Consider the following 12559-nt stretch of genomic DNA (forward strand, 5'->3'; position numbering starts at 1 on the left):
TCCTTCTACCCCAGCGTGCAGGCGGAGCGTGTCCGATACCTGCATGGGAAGCTACTGAAGAAAAGATCAAAGCAGGCAGTGGAAGGAGGAAGCAGTAAACAGCGTCTCTACTTCACAAAGGCAAGGCCAAGATGGGGGCATAACCTGTCATGAAGGAGATTTTGAGTTTGAAGGGCAAGTGGACTTTCAAAGCACTCTCCAGCTTCACGTTAGGGCTCACGTCCCCAGGAACAGATGGGACACTGGGAGGAGAAAATTAACAGATGTGCATGGCTAAGGCTCTTAGTTTCTTGATGTTGGATGCTGGTCCAGATGATTCTACAAGCTGTTTTTCAAAACACTGATTTTAAGTGGGCACATTCAGCCATAAGGTAGAGAGACTGGCAGGAAGACCCTCTGTGGTGATTATTAATGGACAGGGTCCAATTAGTTATTTATCATGCCAAGCACACAGAAATAACAGACGGAACTATCTACAACAGCTTGGTAAACTCTAAAGAATTTGTTCATTCTCCAGCATTAAAATATATGTCTGGTGTGTGTAAATATATATATATATATATATGATATTATGTATATGACACATATGCATATTTATACATATATATGGTAACCTAATGACTTCCTACACATAAAATGAATGCTCGTCAAAGACTTCACTTAACTAATTAACGAGGGAACAGTAAGAAATTCCAACCGATTCAAACAATTCAAAGCACACGCATGTGTAAGCCATCAGGAACACCAAAACGAATGAGCTTACTAGATGCAAAACTGGTTTCTTCCCCAAGGTCGGTGGAAGGATTAATTGCACTCCACAGGGTGAAAGTCATTTTCACGTCCATGGACAAGAATCATTTGCATTGCTGCTCTCGGCTCCCAACAACTTACAGAGTTGGAAAATAGCTCATAAACAATGAAAGACTAAGATAACCCACAAGGATCAGTTTCTGCCATTCTGAAGTGTTTTTTTGCATTTTTCCTGATGCCAGCCGTTGTACGATGAAAAGTTTATGTCAGAGGCACTTGAAATGACTCTAATGCTCATTTATCTGTCTTCTTTGTCTCTTCAGATTCACTTCTGGCTTCCAGTCCTGAAAATGATTAGGAAGAAGCGATCGGGCATTGCAGTTGAAGGCAATCCATGAGAGACCCCCAGGAGCTCCTCGGCCACACCACTGCGGCCGTTCTCCTGGGTTTCTGCCGACACAGGTCCCTGTACCTGCCCCAGAGCAGATAACTGTGTTCCGTGCACCTGCTGGGGTGTGCTCGCAGGCCAAGCCACTTTTCTTCCTAAGGCCAAAGGGCTACCAGGTAAATGGCGTTGTCATCTGTCTTCCAAACAAGGTACATGATCCGGACTGTGTGACAATGTAGCAGAAAAGTATAAACCAGACCCCTGGAGGATGAGTCTCAGCATAGAATAATACTCAAGGAAAAAACGAAACAAAAAAACCAGAACAAAAATTAGAAAAAATCAAAATCACTACTAAAGGCTTATAGGCAAATGCCAAGGAGAACATACACATTTAATGCAAGGAAAATATCTTTAAACTCTTCTGTCCCTTCTCTGCCCTTTGAAATATCGTTCATAGCTATTCCCGACCCCCAGCACTCTCTGCCCTCCCCCTGTCCTTTTTCAAACACCAAAGACTTTCTCTGAAACCCTTATCTAGCAGCTCCTAATTTCTCTGCACTACCACCTCGGCTTTGACCCTCCTCTTTCCTGGAGCACTTTTGGTTTTATGTCTTCTATCAAATCCTCTATCAGGTATTTATTTATTTTTTTCAAAGATTTTATTTATTTATTTGAGAGAGAGAGAGAGAGCACACATGAGAGGAGGGAGGGTCAGAGGGAGAAGCAGGCTTCCTGCCAAGCAGGGAGCCCGATGTGGGACTCGATCCCGGGACTCCAGGATCATGACCTGAGCCGAAGGCAGTCGCTTAACCAACTGAGCCACCCAGGCGCCCCCATCAGGTATTTAGACCACATGTATCCAAACCACAGGAAATGCTTGTTAAAAGGACCATCTTGGGCCGCTTTCTACAATGCTCGGTGTAGACTACATTGTATAAAGGCCCTATTTCCTCTAAACTCCAAATACCCAAGAGGGAGAAAAACCTCCTCAAATATTGATTCCATCATCTCGAAAGCCCCTGAATGAGAGAGAAATAATCATTAAATTTTTCTAATATTTTAACTTTTCATTTTGAAAACTTTTCAGACTTACAAAAAAGTTGCAAAATAGTACAAAGTTCCATTTACCCTTCATCCATCATCCCCAAGAACTGTCGCACAATTATTGAAACCGGGGAAACAACCTTGAAAAAAATGCATCATGTACAGACCTTACTGAAGCTGTCAGTTGTCCCACTAATACCCCTTTTCTGGTCCCTGAGTCAGTCCAGGCTCCCACAACACATTTAGTTTCTTAGTCTCCTCCCATCAGAGACAGTTCTTCAGTCTTTCTTTTTCTTTTATGACCTTGACACTTTAGAAAAGTACTGGCTAGTAATCTTGTAAAATGTCCTGACTGGGGTTTGCCTGATGTTTCCTTGTGTAATTCCTCCGGATAGTATATTTTTGGCAAGAATACTACAGAAGCCATGATGTGGTCATCTCGGTGTCCCCTTTTACCAGGGGGCATGTGGTATGGACGTGTCTCATTTAGTTAGGATGGGGTCTGCCAGAGTTTTCCACGGTAAAGTTACTGTTCTTCCCTTTGTAATTACTAAGTGTATCGTGGGGAAATATTCAGGCGATGCAAATATCCCATTTCTCATCATCCGTTGTTAGCATCTGTCCATGCAGAACCAGGGTGTGGACAAAGAGTGATTTTCTATTTACCTGACATCATCTCCATTTTTCACTGGATCTACACTATCCCCAGAAAGAAACATTGTTCCAAAGACCAAACTTTTGTTTCAGGCCCCAGAGTGGGCATTTTACATACGTGATCTCCTTTAGGTTTCACAACAATTCTGTGAGGTAGGTATTATTTCCATGTGATAGATGGGAAACCCTCACTCAGCTGGCTGGGGGTGGGGCCTTGGCGATGGCTTGTCTAAAGCTCCCAGGTGATTTTAATGGGCAGCCAGGATTGAGAACCACCAGTCCAGAAAGTTTTACAGAATTGTCTTTCAATTCAGGTTCAACTGTGAAATTTCTCTAACAGAAGGAGCCTCCATTAAAAGCCTGTCTGATTCAGCATTTCCCAAAGTGTGTTCCTCAGAACACACCAGTCTCTCAGCTGTCCCATAAAAAGAGTTACATGAGTTAGTAAATCCATACCATCTGCCTTCTAACTTTGAAGATTCATAAAGCATGTTGGCACAATTCAAAAACTTGAGAAACCCTATAATAAAGAAATCTCTTTAAAACTTATTTTGCCCCAAATTATGAAACTCTGGAATAATTTTACCTGCAACAACGATTAGCATCATGTAGGGCCAGTTCTGCAGTCCATACTAAGGCAAATGCTGATGGAGTTGGCATGACTTCCAACCAAAAAAGGATTTGAGAAGATGAAGATGCATTTGCAGTTTTGGTTTATTTAAATCAAATCATTCTCATGATTTCATACCTTGTTGTGTTTTCTAAATAAACAAATGTATATATTGATACATGGATCCAATGTGTGAATGTTTGTATTCATTTTGCATTTATTCCTCCTACAGAGAAGGGATCTGTTCCATATTAACAAAGGCAAAGAATGAACTGCCAAATTTTTAGAAGGAATTGGATGCTTTTGTGCTTCTAAATTCTGTTAATTAACTAACTTACTGATCTACCTAACAGCATCACCAACGACTAGAATAAACTTTTGGGACAGGCCATGTAGAAGGTATTGGTGATGCCCAGACAGTTCACCTGGGTCCCTGCCTTTGGGATGCTTTCAGTCTAGTCAGGAAGACAGACACGTGCTTAGACAATAAATAACAATTTACCCTAGGTTTTGGAAAGTGTCAAGGGCACAGGGCAGGGGGTGCCTGTAGGGCGCAGGGGCCAGGTTCTCTGCCCTGGCCGATTACAATTGCCTAGTTTACCCCTGTTCTCTATGAGAAGGGCATTAGAAAGATTAGTCAATTGGTTTTAATTCCCTTGAAACCAAAATTACTTTCTGAAGTAGCATAATCTCTGTTGTTTCCAATGCACTGTGACTTTGAACAGTTCACAGGGCTCCTGGAGAGTGTCGTGCTGTCCCTGTTAGGCATGTTTGCCCTGACTTTGAAGTGCTTGTCCCTATTGGAAGGACAGGCTGACAAAGAGGGGGTGGCACAAAATGCAATTTGATCCTGAAAACAAGATTTAGACTTGCTCATTCGGGCCAGTCTAACTGGGATATAAAATGCTTATTTAATTACAGCGTATCCACTTTAGATTAAAAAATGAACAGTTGGTTAAATTTCTTAAGACATCTATTATGAAATGTGCCTTGTTGATCTCGTGGAGGTGGAAAGATACCACTCAAAGTAATTTAACAGCGCTTCCTTTTTCACCTCTAATTTTAATGGCTTATAAAAGATATTGCATTATTGCAGTCTAAGACACTATTTCTCATCTCACGAACCCCAGCTTGGTGCCATACTCCTTCCGGTCTTTCAAGTGTCATTCTGACGTCCTCATTGGCTTCGCATCTGTTGTAGGTTGTGTCTCTCTGACGGTGAGATACACTAATTCTAAACCCTTCGCAGTAATAGATCTCGTTTATTGTTCTTTTTTTTTTTAGATTATTTATTTATTTATTTATTTGACAGAGAGAGACACAGCGAGAGAGGGAGCACAAGCAGGGGGAGTGGGAGAGGGAGAAGCAGGCTCTCCCCTGAGCGGGGAGCCCGATGCGGGGCTCCATCCCAGGATCCTGGGATCATGACCTGAGCCGAAGACGCTTAACAACTGAGCCACCCAGGCGCCCCTCGTTTATTGTTCTACTCGGCATGTTAAACATCATCTTTCCTCTTTTGATTCGCTCTCTGCTGCTTTCTTGATGAGGACCTCATCAATCCCAATTACAATATGGGATATACTGAAGTCTTCACACACCATGTATTTTTGTCTTAATTCACCTTAATTAATAAACGTATCTCATCCTCTGAAAGTGAGAACTAGCTTTCTCACCCAAAGTCAATCATAGTGAAAAGACCATTAATTTCAATTATTTTAGTTAACTTATACTATGGAAGAAAGAGGAACTGGTTAGAAAAAAAATGAATATGGGCTGAACGTGGTTCTATATTCACATATATTTAAAAGCCTGTTTCCCCTGCTCCCCCCCCCCCCCACAACAGCAGGGAGGAAAGATTTAAATTAATAGGTGGCTGAGACCAACAAACTTTCAGGGTCAAAGTCTTCTTTGGTTTTAATCTCTAATGCAGTGACATTTCTAAAAGCAGGAAAGGAAAGATGAATAACAGGGTACAGGAGATATGAGCCTTTTATCAGCTAAATTCTGGGTGTCTATGAACCTCACTTTTATAATCAGAAAACAGAAGAAATCAGAGTTGTATTTGTCATTTGAGGAAATTCATGCAAATGCAAATGGAAAGTGAAAAAGGCAATGATAGAAATCAAAGTATAACCAGCCAAATCACTGCAATGAGGGCACAAAGTGTTTGCACTACTTTCCCGGATACTGTGGAAACACAGTGTGGTGTGTAAGGTGCCCCAGCCCCAAGCCTCATTCAGTAAAGATGAGGAACAATGTACCCAGTGCCCACAGCACGGGGCTCAGGAAGAGGAAGGGCTTAGAGGACACACAGGAGGACCAGGAAGGACTGTGACAAAGATACAGACATCCATCCACTCATTACCCAGAGCAGAGTTCCCAAAGCTGGCTGATCATCAGAGTTGCCTCCAGAGGCTAAAGAAAAAACATAAAATTACAGATTTCCAAACGTAAATTCAGATCCACTGACTGGAGAGATGGGGGAGGGTCCCGGGAGTCTGTATTCTGTGGGACTTCATGGGATGGAGCAGGGGTTCAGATGATTAGGCAAATTTGGGAACCACAGCTTTAGAGGACTGGAGCAAGCTTTGGAGAGGATGGGTTGCTGGTTAAATAAAAACACATCTACGATGGGATTAGCTGTATGGACATACACATAGAACTTCCGTTCTACTCTTTGCTGAAGGAGCTATTAATCCACCAAGATTTTTCAATAATGCAAAATGCAAATTGTCAAAAAAAAAAAGTACATTGTTTTCACCTTCTGCAGCCCAACTCCCCACCCAAACAAAAACAGAACTGATGATGGTATCATAAAATTAAATAATCATAATGATGAAGGAACAGAAGGTAAGCTGAGAACAAAGCAGAAGCTGACACCCCCCACCCCCCACCATGGGATCTGTGTGACATTCCTCAGGCACTCCTGGCTGCCCTAAAGGAAAAACAAATAGTTAACTGATAGAGATCACAGTCTTGCAGGACAGGAGTCTCCTTCAGTTTACAAAAGTCTTAGCAATTTATGAGGACAAAGCATTTCTATCAATGGCCTAGCTTCCAGAAGGGAATGTAGATACAATTAAATGCCCTTATAACCTGCGGCCCATTGACAGATAATTGAAGCGGGCGAGTGTAATGTTCCTCCAGGAAGCTCCCAACTATCTTACTGTTAATGCCTTCCTAGAGGGGTCAACAACCTTAACCTGACAATGGCAAGGCCTCCAGTATCCTGTGAGTCTTCTTGAGCATATGAAAGTTCTTTCAGAAACCTCCCTTTTTCCTCACCTCCCCCACCCCATAGTATATAATCAGCCACCCCTCACAACCCCGGGGCGGGAGCTCTTTCTGCCCATGGGTCCTGTCCCCGGGGCTTTAATAAACCACCATTTTGCACCCAAGACGTCTCAAGAATTCTTTCCTAGTCGTTGGCTCCCGACTCCACCCCACTGGACCTCACTTACATTCTAAAACTTCATCAATAACTAGCAGTTAACTATCAAACATAGTTTGGTACCCATACTATTTTTTAATTAAACTATCCCAACTTAGGGGATGGTATATCACATTTTTTGAAAAATGAAAGTAACCTCAACTGTGACAGTCACAGGATACACTAGAGAGAACAGATTTTTAGAATGGGGAGGGCTGGATTCAAATCCTACTTCTGCTAAATATTGGTGGCAACGACTTAAGCAACTTAGCTCTTACCTCTCTGAGCCTCAATGTTCTTATTTCTAAAATGGGGCTTAAAATAGGAATCGATAGCATCTTTTGAGAATTAAATGAAATGACACATATAAAGTCTCTCAAAAATAAATAAATGTTTATCGTCTTGCTCCTTTCTCTTTGCTCCCTGCTCAATCTCACTTTTTTCAACTTTTGACAAGACTAAAGTCTGATACAAAAAGAGTAAGGGGCGCCTGGGTGGCTCAGTGGGTTTAAGCGGCTGCCTTCGGTTCAGGTCATGATTCCAGGTCCTGGGATCGAGCCCTGCATGGGGCTCCCTGCCCGGCAGGGAGTCTGCTTCTCCCTCTCCCATTCCCACTGCTTGTATTCCCTCTCTCGCTGTGTCTCTGTCAAATAAAATCTTAAAAAAAAAAAAAAAGAGTAAAACAGAAACAAAAGAACAACAAAAAAGAGTCTCAACCAGGCTTGGTACACACTAGGATCGGCAACCTTTTTTTGTGAAGGGACAGACAGTAAATAGGTCAGGCTTTGCAGCCATGGGGTCTCTGTTGCAAACCCTCTCACCTCTGCTGGGGTAGTGAGAAAGCAACGCGCGGACAAAACGTGAATGCGTGGGTATGACTGTGTTTCAATAAAACTTTATTTGCAAAACCAGGAGTCAAGCTGGATTTGTCTGCCTGATAATAAAGGAAGGCTTTTTAGAAATGCATGGGTTGATGCCGGACATGATGCACTGGGGACTCAAAGTCAGAAAACCCAAATGGGTTCAAAATCCCTTTTACCACCCACTGGCTAGATGACTTTGCAAAATTCACTTCACAATTTTCTCATCTGTAAAGACGAAGGAGCTGGGCTACAGAATCTCTGAGGAAGCTGCCATCCCTTGTCTCTGATTCTTTGAGAGACCACAGTCTCTCACTGTCACCCGAATTTCAGCATTTGTTTGTTCTTTCATGGTTGACCAGTGAATCATAAAGAGCAACAGAAGCTCTCAGGTCATAAGTACGATTTATTTGATGAAAAAGGGAAAAGATAGCATTTGGTCAAAATAAATGGTGTTTTCTCCACAGACACAAAGAAACAATCAGAACAGTTATTAAATTTAAATGTCATACGTAATTTCATACGGTTTCAAGTCAGGCTAAGATGTCAGTGGCTGAAGACCAGAAAATCGAAAGCCTTGTTTTTTTCAAAGCGAGCAGTGCACTTACTCTAACTGTGATATGTTAATTAGGGACTGAAAGAAATCGATCAAAACTGTTTTTCCAAAAGGAAACCATGTGGAGGTATGTTTGCACTAAATAAGGGCCCTGTGTCTTGCAAATGCAAATGCTAATACAAGAAAATAAATAAGTCATCATTTTATTTTATTTTATTTTTTTTAAGATTTTATTTATTTATTTGAGAGAGAGAGAGAATGAGAGACAGAGAGCATGAGAGGGAAGAGGGTCAGAGGGAGAAGCAGACCCCCCGCCGAGCAGGGAGCCCGATGTGGGACTCGATCCCGGGACTCCAGGATCATGACCTGAGCCGAAGGCAGTCGCTTAACCAACTGAGCCACCCAGGCGCCCAATAAGTCATCATTTTAAAACAGGATGCCTTCAAAGAAAAAGAGCGTTGAGTTAGAAATCAGAACTGACTTCTAATTCTGTCTCTACTACTACCTAGATTTAGCCGGGGCGCTTCCCTCTCTTGACACAACTCAGTCCTTCATAGAAAACATCGTAATAGCCATGATTGACTCTCTACTATGCTGCCTCCCAAAGCGAGCTTTCCTGTGTCCTTTCCCAGCTTAGAGACCCAGATCCACACGTGCTGTGAGTTCATACTCCCCCCCACCGGGCATTCAAGCTCCCTCCCATCTGATCCTAGCCCCCACCATATTTCTCATTCTCCCTCTGCCCTAGCCCTTCCTTTATTAAAAAGCCCTTTTTGCCCGGCCCCCTGAAAGAGTCACCTGCATCCCCCTTCAGGGCTGTGCTCTCCTGGATCTCCCCTCCCCATCCCCCTCCCTGCTTTCTCCTGCCTTCCAGGCCCTACCTGAGTCCTGCCTCTCAGGGAGTGAGCACAGTGGGCAGAGCACGGATGGGGGTCGTGTGAATGGGGCCATGTCCCGGCTGGGTCACAAACTCTGTGTGGGAACTGGGAAACGTCCTTTAAACTCTCCTGGCCTCAGTTGCTTGATCATTTGAGTGCTGGACTCCATTTGCACTTTTTCAAACTTGTGAACTCTTTTCTTTGAAGCGGGAGACCCCTTCCCCTAGTTCACTTTCTAGATAACCAACTCCCTGTCCGGCAGACACAGGTGCCCTGCTCCAAGGAGAGGCTGAAGCCTGGAGCCACTCTCTGTCCTCTTGTCCACCTTGGCAGTTTGGGAGGCACCCGAGCGATGTGCAGACCAGAGCAGGAAGACACAGGGGTGGCTCTAGTCTAGTCCCACCTCCACTAGTTTGCCGCATGTCGACAGAGGTCATCCTCTATCATTTACTTACATGTTCTTTAAACCAATTCAGCATTATTACTTAAATAAGTTCATTCAAAAAAAGGAAGCTTTATAACATCATTGCAAATGGAAAAACAGTGTCACCTTCCATAAATATAAAGTAGCATACACGCACACTCACATCATATGTATGTTATTTGTTATATATGCAGATTATACACAGATACGTTATACACACAGTTATGTACATTTTATATATACTACACAGATACACACACGCGCACTGAAAACAAAACAACATTATTACAGCATTAGTCTAGTGAGGTATTTGCCTGCCAAAGCCAACAGCCTACTTACTCTGTGAAACAGCTCGCAGAACCCATGCTAGGGGTTATCCCACCGAGGGGCGAGGGACTAGGGTATTTGTACACCAACTCCCACCACCTGCTGGTTGGGGTTGCTGCTGCTTTTGGGTGGTTTTCATTCCTCTCTGGCTTTCCTCGGTTATGGAAAAAAGCCCCCAGGCAAAGGGATGCAGAGCCCGGCAGCTGGGGTCAGCTGGAGCGCCCGGAAGTGGTGGGGGGAGGGGGGGCCCCACAGCACCTGCAGCATCTCCATCTCAGTAAAATGGGAAGGGGCTGTCTTCCACGGTCACCCAGGTCTCTGCTGACACTAAAGCCCTGTCATTGTCATGATGTCGTTCTTGCCTAGAAACCACTGAGAGCCCTTGGCTCTCATTCCTGAGTCCGGTCCTCCAACAAAATGCAGATGCCTGGGGCAGGGGTATTCACCCAACTAGAAAATAATTTTGCTGAAACATCATTCTCCATGTCACCTACTGAAAAACAGTTGTCACTATGGACTACAAACCAATCACAGGATCATTAACTCAGCTTAAATAAATGAATAATTTTCTTTGAATGTCTGCATCATCCAACCATGAAGGCCTAGACAACGTCCAGAAAGCGGTGGCCCAGAACTCCCTGCTCTCAACTCAGAACTCTATTTAGAAGAATGCCGTGTGTGCAGTAGTCTTTACAGACTTTTTTTCCCCTTCTCAAATGTTCTTTAGCCTATGTAGATGGCATTTATGCCATTCAGAGAAAGGCGCCGCAACAGGATTAGTCAGCAACACGCCCTCTGACGCAGCTTCTGTGATCTAGTTAAAAATAGGAAAGAGGATGTTTTGCATAAGTCATCACCATTGTGCAGGATCAGAGAACTGTCCACTTTTTTTGGTTTCCACATCCTGTTACTTTACCTAAAAATAGATGAAAACTCTGTCCCCGGGATTTTTGGACAAGACGTTTGCTTCTGTGATATAAGCTCCCTGGTCCTTCTTGTCTGCAGGTTCTTTTGCTGGCTTCCCTTCACCTTCTGCCATTTCAGTCCTGCGGGTCAGCCTCGGGCTCAGGACCTCTGCTGTTCTTCCCCATTCCCCAGGGATAAACTGCAGGGCCCACCGGGGCCAGGCCGGGGATATTAGCTGTGAGGCCAGCCAGGTGGGCAGGGTAAACCATCTGAAAGGAAGGAACTCTTCCTCAGTTTCTCACAGACCAACTGACTTTTCCCAGAGCGCCCAGAAACCCAGAGTTTTTTATAGGAACATACCTAATCTGTAAATGTTAGAAATGAATTTAAATATTAATTTTTTAAAAATAGAGTAAAGGTGGAGCCATGAGTTTGCAGTTTGTAACCTCTGTTCCACATATTCTCCTTCGTGTGTTACCAGCTGTAAAGTGGGGGACCTACAAAATCTACATCCATAGGTCTAAATCCTCCAGTTCTTGATCTCTCATTTGGACTAGGAGAGGAGTCCTGGATTCTGATTTTGGCTCCACCCTTTGCTAGCCATGGAACTTTGGTTGATAGCTTCCTCTCTCCGGTCTCCAGCTGCCTCGTCTGTGGAATGTAGGCCTTGGAGTCAATGACTTTGAGGGCTCTGCCAAGCTCTATTAGCCTGTGAATCTGATAGATCCTCCTCTTCATCCCCTTTTTCTTGCCTTTCTTGATCTCGAAATATCAATTTCCTACCACAGTCAGTGACCCAAACGTTTTCCAGGTTTTCTCAGCTTAGGAGTCAGTTTTATTTGTAACTCTGCTTCTAGGCAACACCCAACCAATTCTATTGCTGCAACATTCCCTAAATTTCCCTTTTGACCAGGAATGACCTGCTACCATCGTTTTCCTACCAAACCAGGAGATTTGCTTCCATCCCTCCTTGACCTTCTCCATTACCCCCAGCTCCAGAACTCTTCCTCCAAAGACAAAACAAAAAAAATAATTTTAAAAGCATTTTTTTCAGAAATTTTCCTTGGAAGAAAATTTACAATGGCTATTTATAATCTGCATTACTTATCACATCCAGCCTTCAAGTTGCCTTACTGCCTTTGTAGGCTAATGAGTCCACTCAGGAGCCATATTTAATTCATTAGCTGGGCGTGAGGGGAGGGTCCAGTGGTGTGTAGCATGGTCAGGGGTGGGTCACAGGTAGCCTCTCATTGGAGTATCAGGCATTCATACTCCAGTAGGAGGTATAAATATTTAGGTAGTATCTCAAATAAAAGTGTCTAAAGCATTGTGGGTAATAATGTTACCAATGTCAGGGGAGGAGGAAATCTCTGTATTTGTTTGCTCACATCCAAAAGTAAAGAAAGTATTCTCATCCCAGAAACAAACGGGGCACGTTTCCATTTAACCTTGAGGCAGTGGAACACCGGAGGCAGGACAAAATTGGAGAGACTCAAACCTCTCACTTCTACCTAGGTTTCCAGTTGGTGAATGAATTATTTCCTAGGGCTGCTATAACAAATTATTACAAACTGAGTGCCTTAAAACAACAGAAATTTACACTCTCACAGATAGAAGCTGAATAAAGTCTCGAAGGAAGAATCTTTGCTTGTCTCTCCTCCCTTCTGGCTGGTTGCTGGCAATCCTTTGCTTTCCTTGGCTTATGGCAGCATAACTCCGATTTCTCCTGTCT

The sequence above is a fragment of the Mirounga leonina genome, unplaced genomic scaffold, assembly GCF_011800145.1.
Source record: "Mirounga leonina isolate KUSES-001 unplaced genomic scaffold, KU_Mleo_1.0 Mir_165, whole genome shotgun sequence".
NCBI lineage: Eukaryota > Metazoa > Chordata > Mammalia > Carnivora > Phocidae > Mirounga > Mirounga leonina.